Here is a 25,185-nt window from a genome sequence, read left to right as displayed (position 1 = left end):
TAAGCAGATTTAAGCTAGTAACGGCCCAATCAAAAGCCACATGACTGCGGAGGATTCTGTTGCACACTGACACGCATTTGTCCTTCCCTTTGCACACCTTCCCATCAGAGCTAATCAGCTGACCTTCTTCTTCCTCACTAGAACCTCAATCAGGTTCTGATATTAACCCTAAAAACAGATTTTTAACCCACAAACTTCCCTTTGAAGGAGTCGGAATCATCTGAAATAGGTTTATGTTCCCAAAATGCCCTCACTTCCAAGATCTACTCTTCAAAATAACCCTCAAAAAGATACATGCTTGTGCACGTGCGCGCACGCACACACACACACACACACACACACACACACACACACACACACATAGCACATATGAGCCGAGTTCCCTGGTTTTTCAGCATGTCTGAAGGCAGGGAGAGTAGTAAATGTGACACACTGCACAAAGTTGTTAAAGAAATTAGTTAATCTCCAGGCAGGGGTCACTCAGTCACCTGAAAAGAAGTTCGATTGCGCTAAAAACAAAGAGGCCGCTAACAGGGATTAGTTTGTGGAAGTCTTTCATGCTATGGAAGGCTGAAGATGATACGTGTGTGTGTGTGTGTGTGTGTGTGTGTGTGTGTGTGTCCCCATATGTATGCATGTACGTGTGGGTACATGTTTTCCTCTGACCCTGTTTTTGGACTGCATCCAGGGATTCCAGTAACTTCCTGATGACCAGTCAGAGCATCTCTGCTTCTTAACAGAGGAGAGATGGAACTGGTCTCAGGACCAGAAATCCCATCACACCAAATCAGTGCAGGACTGGATGGTCTCATCTCATAGATTCAGCCAAAGCAAATGCATGTTTGAGGTGAATAGGTTCAGAATCCTAAAATGCATTCAGTTCCTTTGCCACGATACCAATGCAAAGCAGGAGGGTTTTCCATGTTTCCACCTCGAATTCGCTTTTAACTCAGCTGATGTTTGTCAGAGACCAGAAACCAGGACTCAAGCGCTGGGATCAAACAGGAGATGAGCAACAGTCAACACCCACCTGGTTTCCATCTCAGTGTGACGCTTCTGAGCGTCTGCAAAAAAGGAAGAGCAGCTAAACTGCACTAGTTTTGTCAGTAGATGGCGATGTTGGAGATGCATACAAACATGGCTGTCACAACACGTAGAAGAAGTCAAGGGTACAAGCGAGACGCAACACCAGGAGCAACACCAGGAGCGGCCCTGCCAGTGCTATTATTATAGTTATTATTCATGTTGTTTTCATGGACGGGACTGAGGACTGTTCTCGTCTCTTCATCGGTCCTCACAAATCTGTTGTTGTGGTTACCAGCCATGTTGTCACGTGTTACAGGGAAACCAGGAAGACGCCGCCACGTGAGTTCAGTGTTCACCATGTCAGAACGCATTGGGTGAATGTGTTTCCATCTTCCAGTTTGAATATTAACTCTTACCACACAAACCAAAAACCAACTCAACCCACTGTAAAAACCTTTTGGGTAAATAAGGGGTTGTTTTCTTATTTTAGTTTTTAAATCCTGCTTTTTCCAATGCAACACTTCAAAATAGGGTGTTGGGAAACCAGCTACTGACAGTTTATTGGATGGGGTGAGACTGATAACGACCCCCATTAACTGATCAGAATCAAGAATGAGAATGAGAAGTCCAGCAGCAAAGTCAAAGAAGTTCAGAGGTCAAAGCTCAGAATCAAGAAACTCAAAAAACAGGAGGAGAATGCAAGAAAAAACACTCAAAACAAGGAAATAACTGACAGCGCAACAACTGTCTCTACTGGCAGGTGGTTGTTACTACAGGGCAACGACGCGCTGATGTCACAGGCTCTAGCGACGCCCACTCTTGTTTCTGTTTCAGCTGCAAAACAGTGGATAAAACCTTTAAGCATCCTACAGCCACCACGAAGTCACTCGTTCAGGTTCAAATATTGCTTCCTCCTCCTGTATTTTATATAAAACAGTGTCCATTACATATGTCACCACGGTAAACCAGAACTTGGACCATATTATCCTGTTAAATAGAGAATCGGTGGCACCGCACCAGCACAGACGTACCTGCTCAGCATTCAGTTTTACTTCCGTCCGGGCCAGTTATTAATGGAGCGGCGACATACAAGCCTCTATACCGTGAGAAAATCCTACGTCTGAAACTGTTCGTGCTGAGATCAAAGAGCAGCACGTAAAGGTTCAAAGAAAGCAAGACAAGATAAGAGCAGATCAAAATGAGGACAGCTGCCTTTGCTGGATTCTTGGAATTGATACCGGAAAACAGCTATAAGGTGATTACACCAACTGGAGAACAATGCATTTTTCAACTGAAGTGGCGCTGATTACAATGCACACTGGGTCATCAAGATAGTGCATTCAGCAGGCGCCAGACGCAAACCTGGCAGATGTGGTGATAATATCAGTCTACCTCAGAAGGCGTCCGCTCATATGACCTGAAAGACTTTGACATCGAAGACACATCAATAAGACAATCAACGGTAATTGTAAATGAGCGCGGGTGTAATCACAGAAAACGCCGCATTATCAAAGCAGCGCAGTCCTCTGAAACATCAGCAGCCTAAAGAAGTTCCTCTGTAGAAACACGTCAGCTTCAAAAAGAGATTCAGGAGAGAAAGACATGCATCTTCTCTCTACGATCAATAAAAATCAGCTCCTGGCATCTGATGAAAAGCTTGCCATCATCATCAAACTCATCATAGTCGAACTACAATTCCTGTTCAGGTGAAAACCGACAAGAAGAAGAGAAACAAATCCTGCACGTGCGTGAATTCCACTTGTAGGATCGATCCTTTGAATGCTATGCTGTGGTGATACTGGCCCCAAGCGATCAAAGCTATTGATAACACAAAACTAATAATGACGAAGTTTTACATTTTCTTAAGGTATCGTCACACTCAAAGTATTCCTTCAAAATGTATACATTTGACAGTGAGAGGGAAAAGGATGAAGGGATAGCAATAAGTGAATAATGACATTTTTAGGGATACTGATTAAGAGTTGAAATCAGAATGAGCACAACTCAGATGTGACACACCGCACATCCACGCACAGTGCAGGTGTGCAGGTGTTGATACGTCTGTGCACACCTGCACCCACATGAAGTCAATAGAGGATTCAGTCATACAAGGGAAGCCTCTTAAAAGCTGAATTCTTCCATGTCACAGATTTCATCCATTTATCTCTTCGTGTTTCAGATCTTTGAGTTCTAATTGTGCGTCGTTATCTGTTCCATAGCTGCTATTCTGAGTATTGGGTACAAGTATCTGTAGCTGACAGGAGTTCAGGTGGTGTTAACCCTAAAATGCTACTTTTCAGTTCAGGTGTCTGTCTGAGCTGGAAAATATTTCCAACAGAAGCTCTGCACGAGTGCCGTGTTTGGTTTACGGGCTGTGCTGAGAGGTCATTGAGTTGTGAGTTCGTGTTAGCCGCACCGCTACGTCAATCCACAACATCACGGACTCGCAACTGGAAATTACACAAAGCCGTTTAATGAGCTGCAGAATGGCGGCAGAGGCAAGATGAAGGATTTGTTTTGCTTTGCGCCATTGGCCTTCTGTTCTCGTCCAGTGAAGAGCTGTGGGAGGAAGCCTTCCCTGTCCCGGTGCAGGACTTAAACCAAGCCCTTCAGCTGTGAACTTGCACATGGACAAACACCAGGTAGTCCTGTTGATGTTGTGCAACCATCGGCAACAAAAGCACCATGGAACTTTTATTTTGGATGTGCCTGGGAAAACGTGAAAAGCACACTGAGAAGCCCATGCTGCCTCCTTTAAGCCCCTTTTTGAAAGAGACTGTGCCAAAGTTGGAATGAAAAGCTCATTTTGCCTCTTGCTCTGAGCAGAAACCCCTCCAAGGTTTCTCAGTCCCGGCATTCTGTTTTATGAAAGGCAAGATTGCACGGACCTGTTTGGCTTAGGGGTAATGCTTTTATTATTCAGAGAGAAAACTGCAGCGTGGGGTGAAAATGTTATCAGTAATAACAGAATTTGAAAGCGAGGGCATTTAAGTCTAATCTAATTTGATTTCAGCTCTGGTTTTCATACTCAGCTTCAGCTTGTTAATAGTTGCATTTAACCTTTATGTGCTCAGTGGGTTTACAGGATGGAATCAGCGCGCGCGCGCGGGATCGGAGGCGGCGCTGATTCTGTCAGTGATCGCCGGCCAGCAGCTGGTGGCTGGCCAGTGAGGAGCCATTGTTTCATTCACGCTCCATTGTCTGATGGCAGGGAAACCGCCATATGTAAATGAGACAAAACCACAGTGCAGAGAGCAGGAGGTTCATGACTGCAGCAGACTGGGGGGACGGGGGGTTCCATCACACCTGCTGTTACAGAACCGGGCCCTCCCTTTATCTCTAACTCTGATTGTTGTCCCCTGTGTTACCCTGATGGCTTTAGTTATTGAAGCAAATGAAAGCCCAGTCTAATAATGAAGTATTTAAGTATTTAAAAATTCCCATGGTGCACCTCTCTGTCACCACTCCCACCCAAGCACACCTCCTCCTCAAGCCACTCTTCCTCTAATTGCTTCTCCCATTCATGACGGCCTGAACTTTCTGTTTCATCGCTGTTACAGTATATAGTAATTAGGAACGGTGTTGCATTTTCGTTGTAAATCCAAATATCTAACAGTTCACATTAAAGCCAGTTTTCCATTAAAAAGTTGGACAAATTTGGATCCTAAGAGTGCCCCCCCGAGACTTCCTCCTGCCACCGGGACGGGTGAGAGGAGAGGTGACAGTTTTCTTTAAGCTTTAACTTCTCAGTCGCCTCTAATTTTAAACAGAGATATAAACTTTTTAAGAGCAAGGCTGCTGGTGTCAGACGGTCAGACCACACCAGTCCTCACATGTGTTGTGGTCTGAAGACGCGATGTCAGAACAACAGTAGCGTTCCAGCAAACATCACAGCGACGGGGCTCAAGATGAAAGCTCTCTGAACTGTTTCATAGGAGCTCTGCTCCCTCTGACTTGGGCCAGGCCTGTGTGTGTTCTGTTGGATGCAGAGTTGATTGCCTCAGTCTCACAGCATTGAGGACACGTGCATAAAGAGGAAGTAAACTCAAACCGCTACATGACGCACCAGCTCTCATCTACAGCATCACGTTGCAGCTCTGATGATCACAGCCCTCAGCTCGTGACTCCTCCTCCTGCCAGTTGTACTCCCAGCACTGTGAGGCGCTGCTGCCGCACTCCTGCCGCACTCCTGCCGCACTCCTGCCCCGACCTTCTACCACACCATCGCAACTACACGCTGATAGAGTGTTACTATTCTTTATTTGTTGTTATTGAGGCCTGTTTTCCCCGTTTTCACTATTGTTTATTTGACAGGGACGATGTTCAATGAATACATTGCTAAAGGAATTTGCATCAGTAACCCTTGATGAAAATCTGATCTGAGCATACATATGAACATTCTGGGCTCTACTGGAGGATCTACTGGAAACTACTAAATTATCTATCGAAGGTTCTAGTGGAGGCCCTGCTCAAAGTTCTCGTGGAGGATCTGCTTGAAACTCTAGTGGAGGTTCTACTGGAAACTCTATTGAATTATCTGCTAGAGGCTCCATTTGAAGTTTCAGTGGAGGCCCAACTGGAGGCCATCTTGGAGGCCATACTCAAGTTCTAGTGGAGGCTCGACTGGAAATACGACTGGAGATTCTACTGGAGGCTCTAGTCGAGGTTCTAGCAGAGGCTCAAACCTCTACTAGAGACTTACTGGCTCTACCGAAGGTTCTAGCAGAGGCTCTGGTGAGAACTCTACTGAAGGCTCTACTGGAGGATCTACTGAAGGGTCTAGTGTAACAAACAGCTATGAACAAAAAACACTGATCTAAAGTCAGAACATTACACCTTTTGATATCACAATTTGTGGCGAGAGTTCTTTATTTGTCCCAGCGCCTCCAGTGGTTGCTTGTCTAGTTTGTGGAAAGGCTGAGTTGCTGTAGCACTCTCAGAAATGAGATAATAGCATTCTTCCCTCCTGATCGCTTCTCTGTGACTCCAGAAGTCAGAACACTTTCCAAAAACAGACAAATCCACAGACACTTTGTGGGCCTGCTTTTATCTTCTGACTGCATCTTTCCATGACTGGGACCTGCAGTTTTTTTCTCCAACCGCCTCTTTTGCCTGCTGCACAATTAAAACCACCCCCTCCAGCAAGGTTTGTGTCAGGTCCCGTGGGACTCACAGGAGCCCTCTCCACTGCAGCCCTCCACCGCTGACAGTTGTTGGTGGCACGATTGTTTTCAACTTCTGCAGCTCGAGCTGTGTCCTCCTGGATGTAGAACATTAAAGTTCATCTTGTTTAACTGTGTTTTCTATGAAAAATCTACATTTTCAAAGTAACCAGTTACTGACGGGCTTAAATAAATGTAGTGGAGTAAATATTCCCTTTGAAACTGGACTTTAAGAAATATTCCCTGAAATGCAAGTACTCAAGTAAAGACCAGACGCCTCCACGTTAGTATGAGTAAAAATACTCACTTTCCACCACTGGAATTCAGCGTCTACAGGCTGTGTCAAACATCACGTTTAGCAGTTTCCCCCCCAGGAGCTCGTGGACGTCAACTAGCACTCAGGCAGGTTGACGTGTCAGTGAGGAACCATGTACTTAGAGGGCAGCATGGTTATAGAAGAGAGTGAGAAAATAACTCCGATGCCTCATAAACACAATGATTTAGTTAGTAAAGACTAGGTTTCGATCTGCTGACGGTTTGCTGATGTGTGTCCTCACATGCCCTTTGGACGAAGTGAATAGGTCTAAGGGAACACACACACATTTTACCATGCCATCACCAATTAACTGGTTTTAAGTGTGGTTTGTGTGTCTGAAAGTCAACGTGTGTGAATGTGTGTGTGTGTGTGTGTGTTCCCTGTGTGTGTGATTGTGTGTATAAGTTATGCATCACTTTCTGCTGATTGTAAACGCACTTCATTTCTCAGAGTCTTGTTAAACTGACAACACACATCCTGAAGCTTCTGTATTGTGTTTTTTATGATACTGGTACAGAGTAGAGTAGAAATGCTGCCCTCTCTTCCTCTCAGAGGAGTCTCCTGTCCTCACGATGTAGTGCGGCTGCTTGTAAAGTCCTCCCACCCTGACATGACTTTAAGACTGGCATGCTAATTGAAAACAGCACTGTTTCCCTGCTTCCTGCCTTTTAGCTGCCTTGTACAGACACACACATGCACACACACACATGCACACACACACACGCACACACATGCACACACAAACACACACACCCTCTGCCAAACCCGACTCAACACACATCACATGACATGAGTGTAATAGCTTGACAATAAAGCATAGCTGACGGTGGAATAAAACTGTGTCTTGTACCAGTTTGGCCAGTCGGAGTACAGACAGTCCCTGGGCGCGGGGTCTGGGTCGTGGGGGGTGGAGCCTATCCCAGCATCTATGGGCGAGAGGCGGGGTTCACCCTGGACAGGTCGCCAGTCCATCGCAGGGCCAACATACAGAGACGAACAACCATTCACACTCAAATTCATACCTACGGTCAATTTAGAGTCTGGATTAACCTGGTCCCTCTTGATGTCTTTGGACTGTGGAGGAAGCTGGAGTACCAGAGAGAACCCACGCAGGAACTGGGAGAACATGGAGACTCACCCAGAAAGACCCCGTGCTGCAGCCGGGGCTCCACCCACAACCTTCTTGCTGGGGGGCCACGGTGCTGACCACTGCTCCACCGTGCAGCCCCTATTTAATTATACATGGACTAAAATCTATTTTGGGTTGAAATCTTTAAAATGCTTGTAACAGCCAAATGTATATACGTGGTGAATTTACATTAATTAAATACAAATGTTGTGAGTAATAAAAATGTCATAACAAACCAGACCAATGATGCGGGACCAGCAGGGGTTTCACTGTGACTGGGCTGTCCAGGGGGATGACGGCGTGAAAGCACGCGTGTGTCGCCAGCATCAGACTCAGAGAGGCGCGAGAGCTGCGAGTTTCACGGTGGACTGTTAGATTTGGATGGACGGTGCTGTCGACATCATTGCAGAGGGAGTGTCAGTTCCTCATTAATATCACAGCTTCCCTTGACTAGCTGCAGCATACACACACACACACACACACACACACACACACACACACACGCATCCTTTAACTTATATCTTTGTGAGGACTTTCATTGACGTAATACATTCCCTAGCCCCTCACCCTAAACCTAACCATCTCAACTGACTGCCTGACCCTAACTTCGACCCTCAACCAAACCTGAACCTGAACCTGACCCTAACCAGAACCTGATTCTAACCTCGACCCTAAAACCAAGTCTTGACCTTCAAATGGCGCTTTGAAGGTGAGGACCTGCTAAACTGTCCTCACTTTCCAAAAATGTCCTCACTCTGTTGGTTAAAATATGTATTCGAGTCCTCACTATGTAGCAAGTACAAGAACACACACACACTCTAAAGATGTCTGTTATTTATTCATTTAATTATTTATTCAATCTGAAAGGAGCAGTACTCATCAATGAACATTTCAGCCTTTGCATCCATGAACAGTGGGTATGCCAGAGTTAGCGGGAAGGCTAACTTTCATCTGTAGTTCCTGGCAGCTCATTCCTCGACAACACATAACACACTCAATAAAACAAAGCGCCCTCACAGATCAGGAAAAACAGTCAGGCTGAGCATCTAAACCAGGAGTAAACTACACACTGGTGTATGCACCGCGCACCAGGATGAGGTAAACTTGTGGTACAGTGCTAAACTTTCATGCAAATGAAGGAAACCGTAGAATAAAGAGCGCAGTTGCCAACGAGGTCGAAACATAGTCTCTTGCTGAGAGCCACTCCTCATCGGTGTGGTGCAAAAATGTGATGTGAGGAAAACAGAAAGTCTGCTAACGTTCTGTGTTTTGTCTTACTTCCGTCCTCTGTACACATCTGCCAGGACAGAGAAGAGCTCTCGTTAACTTCTGTACACAATACGGACACGACACCGACCCCAAATCAGCCATTTTGTTTGGTTTCATGTACATCAGCAGGGAAACTACCTTCATCTTTATTGTGCCAAAGCTGAGTTTGATCCTGGACTCTAATTTCTCTAGAACACCTTGTATGTGTTATGAGTGGATTATTATTGTATATGTTTTGTGGTATGTTCTCGTCTGTTTGCCAAAACAAAGTGAACTGATTGTAAGAACTGTAATATTACTTAATTTATCTAAAAATTCAGTGAATTGCAATGTTGCTCAGCCTGTGTACTGCGCTTTCGTACCCCACTGTTCCAGAGAGAAACCTCTCCGGTGCAGCGACTGAGTCTTACACAGATATTTATATTGTTGGTGTTTGTTACAACACTCATCTTCTCAGGTTCAGGTTTAGTTTTAGGTTGAAGCGTGTGTGACGCTGCCCCTGCAGCTCTGGTGCAGACAGCAGCCGGTTAAATGCCACAGCAGACCATCAGTGCCTCTGCTGACCAGGAAATGATACAGAGCTATTTCAGCATTCCTATGACTCACAGCCACAACCTGCAGTCAGCAATTTCAGGCATTTTGAACTTAGCCAAGACAAACTGAAATGATATTTTCTGTTGTGGAAACTTTGGCCATAATTGCTCTTTTTTATGCCTCCATTCCCATCAGATACTTCCAGTCATGGCAGATTAGCAGGAGTTATGATGGTGCCATGATGTGTCCACTGCAATACAGAGGCTGTGTTTTCATTATGATCCAAATGAAGTGTAAAAGTATGCAGCAAATTGAATGTCTGGCTTTGGTGCAACATTCATATCTCACCACCAACTCTCCAGCAAAGAGCAAAAATACCTGGATGTATTCTGCTGTAATAAGAAACATTTATGCAAACTTCCGTCTCAGTTTAACAATCATTTTCCCTTCCACTAAAGTGGCCTCTGGCCTTCGTGACTGATAGCTGTTGGCTTCATTCACCTAAGATTTGGTTTGGAAAATTCCATCCTGCCACAGGCAAATAATCAATGGAGTCTAGAGTCTAGACTCAAGATTATTACTTTAAGCTGACGTCAAAAGTTTGACAAAACGGCACATTAGCTACCAGTGGTGCTCTGGGGCTTCTGCTGGCAGAGACCTTTTCAAGGTTTGGCTGCTTTCTCTCATGAGAGGTCCTACTCTTCACACTTCAAGTCACCGATAAAAGAGACAAAGATTTGGTTTCAAAGATTCCCATATTTCAAGGTCTTTCAAGGCTCTATTTTAGCATCTTTGGTGCCAGGCGGTTGGCAGATGGCGCTATGTGTGCGCTGTGAGTTTGGGGTGTGTTCAGCCTCATTTTGGTATTTAGGGAGAACAAACAGAGCGCAAACCACTGCACAAAGAGGCAGTCATTAAACATCCGATTCTTCATAGGTGTGTTTCAGGCGTGACGACAGTCAAACCAATCAATCAATGGACCTCGTGTTTCTCCCTTAAAGCCCAGGGTGCACCAGGACCAAGAGAAGAAGAGCTCTTCGCATCTGAAGAAACAGACCTCCTCACGCAGCAGGTGAAGGTACACAAGCACATCATAAACAGAGCAGCAGGAATCCACTGAAGCAATCAGAGGTGAGGCAGGCCTGGGAGGAGGCGAGGCAGGCCTGGGAGGAGACAAGGCAGGTCTGGGAGGAGGTGGAGCAGGCCTGGGAGGAGACAAGGCAGGTCTGGGAGGAGGTGGAGCAGGCCTGGAAGGAGACAAGGCAGGTCTGGGAGGAGGTGAGGCAGGCCTGGAAGGAGACAAGGCAGGTCTGGGAGGAGGTGAGGCAGGCCTGGGAGGAGACGAGGAAGGCCTGGGAGGAGGCGAGGCAGGCCTGGGAGGAGGTGAGGCAGGCCTGGGAGGAGACAAGGAAGGCCTGGGAGGAGGTGAGGCAGGCCTGGGAGGAGACAAGGCAGGTCTGGGAGGAGGCGAGGCAGGCCTGGGAGGAGGTGAGGCAGGCCTGGGAGGAGACGAGGAAGGCCTGGGAGGAGGTGAGGCAGGCCTGGGAGGAGACAAGGCAGGCCTGGGAGGTGTGGCAGGCCTGGGAGGAGACAAGGCAGGTCTGGGAGGAGGTGAGGCAGGCCTGGAAGGAGACAAGGCAGGTCTGGGAGGAGGTGAGGCAGGCCTGGAAGGAGACAAGGCAGGCCTGGGAGGAGGTGGAGCAGGCCTGGAAGGAGACAAGGCAGGTCTGGGAGGAGGTGAGGCAGGCCTGGAAGGAGACAAGGCAGGTCTGGGAGGAGGTGAGGCAGGCCTGGAAGGAGACAAGGCAGGTCTGGGAGGAGGTGAGGCAGGCCTGGAAGGAGACAAGGCAGGCCTGGGAGGAGGTGGAGCAGGCCTGGGAGGAGAAGTTGGCCAAAGTTTCCAGGTTTTCAGGCATCAACAGAACCTCATTGCACTGCCAGGCATCTGCTCATCTGATTGATGAGTCTTTAAATATCATTCACTCACAACTCCAAAGACACCCCACCCCATGTTTTCTGTTCTTTCTGGAGGGCCAATTAGAACCACCGGTTTGATCTTCTCATGATCCGTTTCTCTGAGAGTCTCTTCTTGAAATTGATCCCCTTTGTTCTTGGTCCTCTTTTAGACATTTAAGAGAGAAAAGTAACGGGGAACACACATGTTGTTAAGTTCTTCAGCAGCTGACGACCACTGTGACCCACCATCCCGACAAACCCTTTTGGGTGTTCTTGTCATTTACTTGCCACCAGTGTCATTAGTTTCCTCCTCCGTGCTGAATCCTCCATCCCTAATGACTGCCAGCAGACCACATTAGATACACAGTGGGTCAGTTTTTGTGACTCACTACAGTGCTGTGCTACAGTGGTGAGGCAGCAAAATAAACTTCAGTCCTACTGCAGATGACGTGACACGTTATTTTTCCCTCTTTTACATCCTCTTGTATGTTAGACAAACATTTCTGCCTTGCAGTTTCCATTAATGTTTCCACAAACATTCGTCAGTATTTCGACATGCATGGAACGTTACAGATTTCCTAATTAAAACACGATGATTTATGCTGACAGGGCTTTTCCCAAAGGAAGCACATGATCACAAAGGAAGCAGTCATTCAGTGGGAAACGGCCCTGGAACCAAGTCAATGTGCGAGGGACGGAGCAGAAGCTTGGACGCAAGAGTGGTGGGGGGACATCACTCTGCTGCATCCTGGGAGGTACCGAACTGGTGTCATGAACTCGTGACGAAACTAATCATTAAAAAAGTACTAACTAATTCTAACCATGAACTAATTAAAACACTAAACCTCACGGTGAACTAATCACCATGGACTAATTGCCAAACAAATACTAATCATGGACTAATTACTAAACGAAGACTGACCCTCAGATATCAGAACAGTTAAGTGATAATCTTGATGAATGACTAGTAACTTATTGATGCAGCAAAAAACTAAAACTCAGAAACCTTCATTACAACCAGCATCTAAACTTCAGGCGCGTAGTTATGAATTTTCTTCAGCAGGAAAAACAAATCACTGGGATGAAGGAACTGCCAGAGGGAGAAGTGCCCTGCTCCTGTGCGCCGTATTCCTGTGTGATGAATGTGTCTGGTCATCGTGCTCACGGTTTGTTGAATAAAAAGTGCATTTCTGATTGTTTTAGTATGTTGGGTCAAAGGATGTTTACATTTGCATGCTAATGCAGTAACTGAGAGGTAAAATTATTAGATTGAGACTATAGGTGTCAGCGTTAACACGTTATTAACTAGTTAATCCAACGTCCCTTTATCGGCAATATTTTTTTTTTATCGTAATTAACGCGCACGGTGCTTTTTGACCCTTTGACCATGCCATAGTTCGCGGAAAACCAGAGGTGAACGCACCACTCGTCACACGTGCGAGATGCAGCCGGTTGCAGCTTGTAAACAAAAAAAACAAAACAAAACAGAGCAGATGAGCGTTAAGGTCAGACTAACATGGAAAAGAATACGTCAGTTTTAAATGGACAGTTCAACTTAAGATGGAAGTCTCGACAGGAAAAAGTGACACGCATTCACTGAAAAGCTGAATTTCGTTTCCACTGGAGAACGAGCAGTGTGAAGTATCACGGCGAAGCACACAGCTGATGCAGAGAACCCTCCGCTCCCTTCTGGCGTCAAACAAACCACGCTGGATTGTTTGGCACGATGGAGCCCATTGGAGGCGTCCACCACCCGCGATATCCTCACCGTATCATGGAGTCCTGTTCTGTGTTGCCCCCTGTTTAATGCTCCCCTTATTCATTGTTTTTATTGAATTTTATTTATTCTGCATCACAATTTGATGCAATGCATCAGGGTCATCCTTTTGTGTTAATGGTTTAATAGTTCAAGAACTTCAGTTAGTACTGGTAATCATTACTATTATATTTGTTAATTGTTAATACAATTTTTTTTTTTACCCTGTGCATCTTTTCTTTTGAGGCGGCACTGTGGAGCAGTGGTCAAAATCATTGAAGTCATTTATTCGAGTAAATATGTTAGCTTTATGGTATAAAAAAAATATATATATATATATATATATATATATATATATATATATATATACATATATACATGTGTGTGTATATATATATATATATACATATATACATGTGTGTGTGTATATATATATATATATATATACATATATACATGTGTGTGTATATATGTATATATATATGTATATACAGTATATATATATGTATATACAGTATATATATATATACACACATATATATATATATATATATATATATATATATATATATATAAAACTGGTAATTGCTATTTTATTGGATACTCTAAACCGTAGGTATGAATGTGAGTGTGAATGGTTGTCTGTCTATATGTGTTGATCCTGCCATGGACTGGTGACCCGTCCAGGGTGAACCCCCGCCTCTCACCCGTAGCCGCTGGGATAGGCTCCACCCCCACCACCCTTAACAGGATAAGAAGGAGAAAATGGATGGATGGGTGGAGCCTTTGTTTTGTTTGTACTCCTGGACAGTACGTTGCTCCAACACTAATAAACATGCTGCATTTACAGAAAGCAACTATTTGCCTCCTCCCATGTTGATATGGGAAATTAAAAAATGAAAAATATCAGTTTAAGGTAGATTTAGAGCAGACAAAGAATATGTGATTAATCGTGAGTTAACTATGGACAACCATGCGATTAATCGGATTAATTTTTTTAATCGACTGACAGGTCTAATTGAAACACAAAATGTTCTGTTTTCAGCTCTTTACGATTGGTCCCTGTAGTACTGGTACAGTCCTATAGTCAAAATAATGATTATACACTCATCACCAGATGTGTCTTGGTTTGTTTTGTCAGAGACTTACACCCACATCTGTCCTGGCCATTTCTGGGGGAAAAACCCTTTAGAATTTCTTTTATTTTTATTTAAATGTAATGAACCTGATGAACTGAAGACAGTAAAGACCTGACACCTATCAGTGATGGTCTGAGGATGTGAACCCTTCAGAAACTGGCGTGGCCCGGCTCCTAGCCACAGCCTGACCTCTCTGCACAGGCTCGCAGGGATTTAGTCAGCTTCTCCTCCACAACAGCATCAACTCAGGAATGTAGGTTAGTTTCCTTTCCTATAGGATTAAGGTCACGCTGTTCAAAATGGCGTTTCTCCTGCATTCCTCAGCAGAATGATTTCAGGTCGTTGTCTTGCTGCTGGAGTCGTTTTCTGTTGTGCTTCAGAGATTTAGCACGATGATTTCCTGGTGAATTAGCTGGTGCGAGTCAACGTGACCCGGTGTTGACCCGTGATATGGTCACGACTGCTGCTGGGTGCAGTGTTGGACCCTCAAGTGTTGGTCATTAATTCTTCCATCAGTGTAAGCACTGTTGGCATCTTCTTATAACTTTTTTAAGCTTCTTGAAGAATAAGATGCACCTGAGGAAAGGAACTCGGAGTGTAAAAGCCAACAGCGGTAAAATATGTTTTGAATATATTTCTACATTTGAGTGATATAATTGAAGTCTTCTTCCTACTACGGAGATAAGAAGCCATCGACATGATTCTTGGAGTTGGCGTGAGCCGTGATTGATCAGTTGATCAGAGTTGAACAGGTCACTTGGTGAAGCGCATGTGCCACACAAGGCATCAGCTTCAGACACCAGGAAAAAATAAAAAGACAGAACAATATGCATGAGTATTTTATTGATGATAAAGTTCACACACATGCCTAGTTGTACATGTTGTTAGAAAAAGTCACTTTTAACGGTGTTCGTAACATGTCGTTAGGGTGTGGCGTGTTAGGCTGACTAAAACAGTGTTAAGTTGGACTACCACGCCTAAGTGGTCACGAACCATTCCCAACCTGGCAATCTGAACATTCCGTCAGATCCGCTGTGGTGTTTACACCGGGAAAGGAGCCACGAGAAGCCAAATGGGGGGTCGTCATGGTGGGCGAAACTGTTGCCAAAACAACAGAGACAAACCTGGCGGTGGTCTTTGAAAGAGGAAAGTCTGAGGCCTGCCAGCGTACGGGGGTGTACTGCCACCTAGTGTTCTGGAGGAAGACAGTGAAGAAATGGTTTCTTCCTTGTAAATGAATACTGACATCACATCCTGGAGCTGCAGCACAAATAAACTGTTCACAACATCTGGATGACTAACATGCTGGACAGCTGTCATCACACTGTTAAATTACTGATTATCCATCCGTCCATTTTCTATACCACTTATCTGTTAAAGGTCATGGGGGGTGGAGCCTATCCCAGCTGACACTGGGTGAGAGGCGGGGTTCACCCTGGATGGGTCACCAGTCCATCACAGGGCCATCAGGAGCAGTTAGGGCTTCAGTGTCTTGCTCAGGGATACTTGGACATGGTCACCGAGGGAAGTGAGGATGGAACCAGCAACCCTTCGGTTGCTAGACGACCACTCTACTTCTGAGCCACGCCGCCCCAGATTGAAGGGTATTATTGATTGTCTATAATGATTGTGGGTGCCTCTTGCTCCTGCAGGGACAGTGTGGCTCAGAAGGCTGCCACCAAGACTCAGAGCCGCTGGAGTTTGTGGGTCTCCAACAGGAAGTTCTCATCAGTGCATTGCTGTGGCTCTCAACCTCTAATACTGGCGTGAGTCAGCATGTCTCACTGCTGCTGTGTAGGACAGAGCAGGCTAACATGTCAATGTCCCTTTGGCACTTGGACATGGTCACCAGGGGAAGTGAGGATCGAACCAGCGACCCTTCGGTTGCTACACGACCACGCTACCTCTGAGCCGTGCCGCCCCCATTACTGATTATTGTATATTGAGATGTTTGTGATTCTGAGTCTTGTAAGTATAATGTACACTTCGTATGTCATCTCAGCCGCAGCTGACTACAAGTCTCTCTGAATGGTATCCAAGACGGGGTGATGGTGCTCAATCCTCCCAAGTGCCAGACGCCATCAGACATTTGCCTCTCAAGTCAGCTACAACAACAACTTGCAGTCAAGACCCCAGTGAGGATGATGAGGTCCCATTCCTAAAATTCTGGGATTGTTCAAACCAGTTGTTGCATCAGCTGTGGGGGCGGGTGGTCCCAGGCCATCACGCAGGTTGTGGGACAAGTTGGATCTTATGCCAAATTATTGGGAACAACAATGGAGACTGCTTGTGGTGAGGAAATGAAAATTTTTGAAATTCATTTGCCGTGGCTCCTCTGCTAACAGGGCGGATTTTTTCTGAAGCCTGTGGTAAAGCATAAACTTTTATTCGGTATCAAAAATGTTTTGACTCTTTCATTTCATGCTGTGGGTTGCTTGATCTGAAGAGACTGGACTGAACTGGCCCTGAAGGACTTGGCCCCTCAAGAAGGGGTTTATTGCTCCCTCCAGCTGCCAGGGTACGGTCGGGACCTCTGACTCATCAGTGCACAAACAGTATTACCTTGAAAATTATGTTGAACACCGCAAGCTTTTCAGGAGATTTCTGCAGTAACTCCTGCTTTGTGTGTGTGTGTGTGTGTGTGTGTGTGTGTGTGTGTGTGTGTGTGTGTGTGTGAGCATGTGCTCTTTCAGGTCCCATAGTGAGAAGTTCTCGTCATATTGCAGTTAGGGAGTATTTACACATGCTCGCTGTAGGGTGCATTCATACTTGGCCCTGTTGCCTGGTGCACCCTCCCTTTCCTCCTCCCCTGAATGCTCTCACTGCTCCGGAACTGACCTGGCCTGAGCACGCTTACGTCATCACTGGGCTGACGTTTGTCGGGAATCCCTCGGGTCAGAATTTCTTTAATCGCACTAAGTTGTGATGTGAGTGAAAACACACTCCTGTACACACTCCAACACACGAAAGTTTGCACCCGAAACCTGAGGTTCCCTATTTTCACAGACAGTATATTGTCATAACACACACACACACACACACACGCGTGCACGGGCGCGCAGAGGCTAACAGATTATATGTTAATGCTGCCACTCCAGGACTGTGGACGTGTGCGATGTCTCTCTAGCATGTTTTCTGTCATCAGTCTCTTCATGGGTCACTGTGTGTGTGTGTGTGTGTGTGTGTGTGTGTGTGTGTGTGTACTTCCTTCGGAGCAGGATGTTTGGCCGTGGGTTAGGGCTCTCAGCACGTGCTCTGACTATTGTAAGCAGGGAAGCATAAACCACATGTGGTGTTCTTCCTGAATCTGTGAAGATACAAACACCATCTGCCAATCGAAAACAAAACTACAGGAAGCTGCACATATGCCACACATACCAAACGCAGGTTTGATGCAAAGACAGTGTACATTGCATGTGTGTCCTGTGTTGTGCTTGTCTGCACTAACCTGTGTTTGAGTTTCCCTTGCGTCTGACAAAAGGACCAAACGCCAGACTGTCTGCCGTGTACTGAGGATCCAAACATGCGTGTCCTCTTTCGTGGATGAATCGCAGCCTCATGCTAACCAAACTTGCAGAGTCACTGTACCAGCCAAGTTCTCGAACCTCTTCAAGCCAAAGTTGCAAAGTACTGCAAAGGTTGCAGGTACAACACACAACATTCTGTAGAAATATGCAAGAGAGTATTTACCATCCCATTAGCAGGAGGGTGGTCAGTCAGCTGGAGCTAGAAGAATACCACCGGATAGAACAATTAACAGCATTCATGTAGAATCCTAAAGAAAACATACATCCCTTGCTGGGAAGACGGGGTTAAAAAGTAGTTTTCAGAAGTTTTTTGAACGCATTAACAGGACTTGGCTGACTGTCATAGAACCTGAGGACGATCTGAGTGGTCCAGGTTGTACAGAGGGACAGGAGAGTTCCAGTAGCCCAGACATGACATGATGGGGTCTGGAGCAAAAGAGACTCAATATGATTGTCCAGCAAGTGGGGTTGGAACGGCGTATTTAGATCAGGGATCATGTACACAACACATAACTGTCCAAGAAGAGAGGAGACGCTTCCTAGCACATGTAGCCAGCAGCTGATGTTCCTCTGCTGTGGCTGGTAGGTGAAAGGAAACAACAGAACACTGAGCAAAACCTCCCCATCTCCTCCACTGATGGACTGACAGCTGATAGAACCTCCCCCAGGTGTGCACAGACCCGCACTCACACAAAGAAACAAGGATAAATGTTACGTCCACGTGCCCCAAATTACAAGAACAAGTTGTCAGAGGTCAGATTAATGCTGACAGGTTACAAGCTAACTTCACCTGAGAGGACAAGGACGTGTGGGCGGGTTGTCATAGCTTGTTCCTTCCAGTTCAAAAGGAAAGAGCCAACTGTACAAAGGCGGAGCCTCATTTTGGGGATGCTACAATCTGGAGTGGAAACCACACCCACGTCTGGCTCAGCTTCCTGTTGGTCATGTTTTGTTTCACGTTCACTCCCTGTGTCCCTCCCTGTCTGTGCCAGTGTCTCTGGAGTGTCAGGCATGCAAGTGGTTCTCTTGTGCTCATGTTTTCCTGTTCCAGTTGTGCTTGTTCTCTGGATCCTGCTCAGCTCTGAGGTCTGACAGGAGACAGTCTTCAGCCTCCTGACCTGTCTGATCAAAGCTGACCCTCCAGAATGTCTCCCTGACTCCATTTATTACACCCAGCTTTTGATCGCAGGTCGGATGTTCAAAGTCGGATCGACCAGCGACCTGCGATGAAACTCGCTAAAAGCTGAAAGAACTCACGCTTTAACGTTACTTCAGTTTCTGCAAGCGCCCGTAACCTCTACAACTGTCACTCATAACATCATCCCAAAACATTATTCTGCAAATGATGTTCCTGAAATGTTATTTTTAATAAACTGCCAATATCTTTAGCTTTACTGAGGGTGAAGGACTTCATTATAGGCTTGGAGTTAATTATCGGCTCCTGCTGGTACTTTCCCTTCATACGTGTTTTTCCTTCATGCTTTGGTGATACACACACACACACACACACACACACACACACACACCCTCTTAAAAGCTGTGTACCACCTAGTGTTCATCCCACTAGCAGCAACATCGTCCTACTGTCTAAGAACACAGGATGCTGCTTTATGAACGGATTGTAAAGCCTCTCCAGAAACACTGTGACTTGTGAGTTAGCTTTGTGAATTCAACTGCATTGATTGATCCTTGAGAATAAATCCAACATTTACTAAATCCAACTCAAACCAGACGTTACATTTGAGCGCACACAGTAACTGCTGACTGTCCTCCTGTACATTAAGCAGGAACACGTCGACTGAGCTCACATTCACCGGTCATGTGACAGCCTGCTGGGCTTCGGCCGGACCGGGGCAGTGCATGCGGGGATGGGAGAGGGAAAAGCTTGAGGTTTATAAACACTGCAGCAAGCAGTAAACTGGGTCGTTTCAAAAAAAACAAAAAAACGTCAAAAAGTTGCAAAGCCTGTAAGTGAAGAACTTCTTCTCTCTGCGTTATCGTACTTGCAGTGTCTTCCAGTCATAAATACAACATTTGTTCCTCAGTCTCTTGCCATTCAAAATGACTTGCAGCATAAAACAGCAGTGCCTTAAGGTTTTTTAGTCATTTTGTATCTTATAATACATTTAAAATGAGCTTAATGATCTTGGTTGTAAACTCTTGTGTTGCTATGGTTACCCACCGTACGCACAGGAGCTCCAACGACACGGCCGCGCTGAGACGGTGTCAGGTTCTCGTCAGGTTCCACCTGTCCTACCTGTGTCTGCCACTCTTACCGTTCCTTTGGGGGTCCCTGCTTTTCAGTGTGCAGTCCTGAGGGTTCTGATGACACATCTGGGGAACAGCTCAGGTCCCTCCATTAAAAGACCCTCACTGGACCCTCAGTGACAAAACTGAAGAGGAAGAAATACAATCACGCGTGGGAAATTCTTGATTTTGCAGATGACCTTTAACCTCAAGTGCTAAATACAACGTCTTTGACTTGACACTGTAAACTGGTGAAGTTTTGTCAGGTGACCTGCAGAGGAACAAACATGTTCTTATAAAACATGCAAATGTAAACTGTTGTATCCTAAACTTGAGATTCACAGTTTGGTGCCTTCAACCGTTTGCCGACCATGACAAGTCTGAGCTTTAACCCTTCATGTTCCTGAGCAGAATCCCCTGTGGAGTAAGAAACACGAGTGTAATAACTGTTAGGTACCTCAGCCACGCCAGTGCCTGCTTATGTTTTCTTTTTCTTTCATTCTTGTTTGTACGTTGGTTTTGAGAAACAGAAGATAAAAATTGGGGGGGGGGGGGAATACATGAAAGAACAAAAAACACGCTGAAATATTTCCAAATGAATACACAAATATCACACAGAAGTCATGGAAGTATTTGACATTGAGCTTATTCAAGTACATATCTGAATTTTACTTTGTACCAGAGCAACCGTTTTATCTTTATGCTTCTAGTTTCTCCGGTCAAGGACTTTCTTTCAACACTGAACGTTCGCTTTAAATTAAACAATTAATAATTGAATCACAAGAGAAAGACACACAACAGCAAAATAAGAACACAAAACATGACACACAAAATAAAACGTGAGCAGGCAATTCTAGCATAGATTAGCATCTCTGCAACGCCAGAACCAAATGTCTTTACAGTTTATAATCCAGTCAATAACTGAGCACCGCTAAAGTACCAGAGGAAAGTCAACGCGCCACCTCTACAAACAGACTTACACAAATGTCTCCATTCGTTCGAGCAAAAATAATCTGCTCTGTTTTCTGAATTAACAAGTAAATTAAATCAAAGATTCAAAAAACAGGAGAAAAAATATATTGGAAATAATCTCTATTTTTTTCTCTCTTTTAAATTAACAAACTCATGATCCACTATTCCTTATTGCATCATTTCTAATTCAAAGTCAGTCGTGAGGTTTAAAGGTGTGTTATGATGAGTAACAACGAGCCTCAATCTTACTTTGTCAGAGGCCAGAAAAACTCAGGAATTCATCGAAGAGAGATGAGGGGAACAAAATGCTGGTGACATCAGATTAAACAATTAGAGGATAGAGAGGGAGGAGGAGGAGAGAGAGAGAGAGGGAGAGAGAGGAGGAGGAGGAGAGAGAGAGAGAGAGAGAGAGAGAGAGAGATCAAAACATACCAGCTCTGAATGAAGGTGCTGAGAGATGTGAGGATGTGGACAGGCTGAGTTTGGGCGTCTCATGCGATGCCTGCTGACCATCTGGCCTGTGTGTCAGGATGAAAACAGAACAACAACAAAATGACACACACACACACACACACACACACACACACACACACACATGCGCGTGTGGCAAGTTCAAAAGAAAGCTGGGAGTCATCAACTTTCATATATTTCATGTCACTGTTTTGATCCTGCTGTTTTCTTCGCCCACCTCTTCTCTGGTCCACAGACAGATGCAGGAGAACAGTGTGTTCTACCAGGCAGAGCTCAAAGTTCTCAAGCTGCCAGCAGCAGAACCGAGCACTAGAACCAATAACGAGCGTTAGTCATCAAAAAGTGATGTGATAGCCTCCCCTCGCTTTGATCGGACCGCTCTTAGCATCTTAGCATAGCACCCATCCAAACATTTACATATCTGACTGTTCAGAACACAACCACAGAATCAACTGTTGCACGTTCGCGTGTTCTACGTCCTCTTGTTTTGACTGTCAGTTCCTCAGTTCCACACACACGTGCTGTCTGAAGTTCAAACATGTGGTTGGACAATCGGTGAACCACAGGGTGACTGTGTGTGTGTGTGTGTGTGTGTGTGTGTGTGTGTGTGTGTGAGATGGTTTTTCACCAATGGAGACCTCTTCCAAACACTACCCTTATCTGCACCTCTTGTCCTCACGGGAACATTGGTCCCAGTTCAATAAAAGGTCATGTCTGTTGTGGTTCCCAGTTCCTGCTCAAGATTAGGGTTAAAATGTGAATGGGGTTTAATGTTAGACTAGGATTAGGACTTGGGTTGTGCTATCAGGTCAATGGAAGTCAAGTCAAGCTCTGCTGGCGTCCCTGCTGTGTCAGCTGACAGTTAGCTCCTCCGGTCACCGTTTCCACTTCCATGCGTTCATCCGGATCAGCTGATTCTCCTCCATTGGCAGATGACATTCGAGCCACCTTGTTAGAGCTGGTTCCTACATTTGCTGCCTCCCTCTGACCCACATCCAACCAAACTGTCTGACTTCTACCTGGTACTAAGGCCTGTGCTGGTCCTGGTCCTGTGAGCCTGTGATCGGATCTCCCCTCCCCCCTCTCAGAGAGAGAGAGAGAGAGAGAGAGAGAGACTGATGGGCGAGAGACATCAGCTTTTAATAACAGAGTGTGCAGGGCAGCTGCTGCTAAACTCAAGTTTATCAGCCAGAAATCAGGGTTATGGTGTCTGCCCCGATTGTTTAATTTCCCCATGCACTCGGCCTCTTGCAGGCTTCAACGCTGCACACACACAGGTGCGCTCCACACGTCAGTACATCACCAAAGTGTGGGCGGAGCCAGCTCATCCAGCCAGGTGTCACGAAATGGGAGCGACTCACTGACACAGTCGGCAGGGAAAATCTGAAGTGTGGAGCCGCACCAGAGAGAGAACACGGAGAGGAGGCTTGTGTTCCTGCAGGCTGGACTGAGCGTCTCATCCGTCTGAAACACTCAACATTTATACTGCAGCATCGTTTGGAATATTACAGTCCATGTCTACCAGTCACACACTGGACCATTAGATACCAGTGATTTAATTAATGAATGGCTTAACTCTGTTGATTAATTAACAACGGGAGATAATTTGTGTAGCTCTGTCTTATTTTTGTAAAATGTGGAGCAAATGTATTTAATTTAGAGAAACAGGCGGTTTGAACGTGACCTGATTCACTAACCTGCCCTCCAAGAACCTCCGAGTATTTTGGCCCAAGCAGCGGTTGAAGACCACCGCTACCAGTGTCAGCGCTCCGGACTCGGCTGTCTCAGCTGTCTGGGAGGCCACTGAACGAAGCGTTATTGTGACATTAATATCATGATGATCATAAACCTTTGTTGAAACACCATTTTTGGCAATTTTGTGTTGTGACCGCCTGCGAGCGTCGGCCAGTTAACCCAGCACACAACGCTTCCACCTAGCTGGCGTGCTCAAGTGTCCCTGGTTGTGACCCCACTGTTCACCTCAGGAGCAAAAAGCGTCCTGCGTCATTCACTTGGACCTGATGTGTGTTGGTCCGTAACTCGAGTGCTGTTGCTGCGTCTTTGTGCTGGGGCGAGTTAGCGGCGTGGTTTTAATCACAGCACGAGCGGAACGAAGACTTTCCGCCCAGGAAACTTTCACAGAGGAACAGTTGTTTGTTCAGCTGCTCCGCTGAGATGCATCTGAGATACACCAGAGCTTGAAGATCCTCTCGTATCATTAAAGTCTGCTGTTTTGGAACATAGTTCTCCATCACTGTGAGTGACGTTGGACAAACCCGTGTCCAGCGTCCCTCGCGTGACGTCGGTTCTAGAGCTCGATCTTGAACTTGCTATCGTTTGGGACACAATCAGCCAGAGGTAAAAGGAGTAGCTGGTCGGTTAAACCAGCCTTTTGTCCTCTACATGAAGGACATGGGTTTTCGTCCTGACCGAGAAGTGTAGCGTTCTGATATTTGAGTTTATCGGTATTCAGAACCACGAAGTTCCAGCAGGAAAGAGCTGCAGCAAAGTTGTCCTGGTGTCTTTGTGCACGCTGACAACCGAGGGACGTTTATTGAAGTAGATGTAAAAGGGAAATAAAAGAGTTTTGATCACACTCACACACACTCACACACACTCACACACACACACACACACACACACACACACACACACACACACACACACACACACACACAGAAAACAGTGTTCTGCTTTTTTAATGGTCCGGACAACTGAGCCCCTCTCTGCTGTTGGTTCTCCATTTAAGCATCAAAAGCTGGCAGCGGTTCAGATCCTCTCTTTTCATGCCAACTTCTCTCTCGCTCACTCGCCCTTTCCCTCTCTCTCAGTGTCTCTCTGCCAACCTTGACGCCAGCCTGCCTGCCTGTCAGGGCCAATTCTTCAGGCTGCCATTAGCAAGCCAAGCACAACTATTCAGACATGCCTCAGTGTTCAGAGCCGCTAATGATTATCTTCTGGCAAAGTTCCTGTAATTCTGCCCCGATGCCAGGTATGTTATTGTTTCATATGTAACTGTGTGACATGCGGGAGGTTTAGATGAAGCGGCAGCGCCACATCCATAATTGCTGTTTACTCCCCGCTCACGCTGCTGACGTCGGGGAGCTGGTGGTGTGGCGAGACAGCGTTAACGGGGAATCTCAAAGAATCCACATGACATAGAGAGGGGAATCAGCACAAGGACACTCTTACACACACACACACACACACACACACCTGACTTATCAAATTATCAATTTTTCTTATCTCATGCCCATCATGTCCTCAATATTGAAGAAACTGAGGCATTTCCAAAAAATAAGTAGAAACATGTGAAGTGTGTGTGTGTGTGTGGGGGGGGGGGGGGTATGTGTACATAAAACTGGGCACTCTTTCTACTGTTTTTTTCAGTTACAGTTTCTTTCAACCTCACTGTTGCTTCACTGAAATCATCAATCATTTTTAAAATTAAAAATGCGGAAATCACAAGGCAATAAAGATCCACGTCACCTCAGTGGGGTAAAATCCCAAATTGTCAGTGTCTCAAAGTTACAAACAAGATGCATTTTTTGTAACTTTTAGTCGTTTGAAACCTTTCGGGTGGTTCAGCTCTTGACTTGTAAATGATGTGATGAGTGATTCGACCACCTCTGGACACGTGTAGGCTCTCCCTCAGCTGGTGTTCCAGGAGACAGTTGACAC

At 45.7% G+C, this 25,185-nt stretch overlaps 1 long non-coding RNA gene across 1 annotated transcript; it reads left to right on the top strand.

Moving 5' to 3' along the window:
- Positions 1 to 11,567: 11,567 nt before the first annotated feature.
- On the top strand, positions 11,568 to 16,829 carry LOC147242185 (uncharacterized). The gene is made up of 5 exons (XR_015110762.1): positions 11,568 to 11,801; positions 12,002 to 12,147; positions 12,453 to 12,558; positions 15,940 to 16,053; positions 16,290 to 16,829. It is a non-coding gene; the product is annotated as an uncharacterized LOC147242185 (long non-coding RNA).
- The last annotated feature ends 8,356 nt before the right edge of the window (positions 16,830 to 25,185 follow it).

This window comes from Aulostomus chinensis, chromosome 20, assembly GCF_037954235.1.
Source record: "Aulostomus chinensis isolate RoL2024-O1b breed Wild chromosome 20, RoL_Achi_v1.0, whole genome shotgun sequence".
NCBI lineage: Eukaryota > Metazoa > Chordata > Actinopteri > Syngnathiformes > Aulostomidae > Aulostomus > Aulostomus chinensis.
The sequence above is the reverse complement of the archived record's forward strand: the minus strand, read 5'-3'. Positions and strand labels throughout refer to the sequence as shown.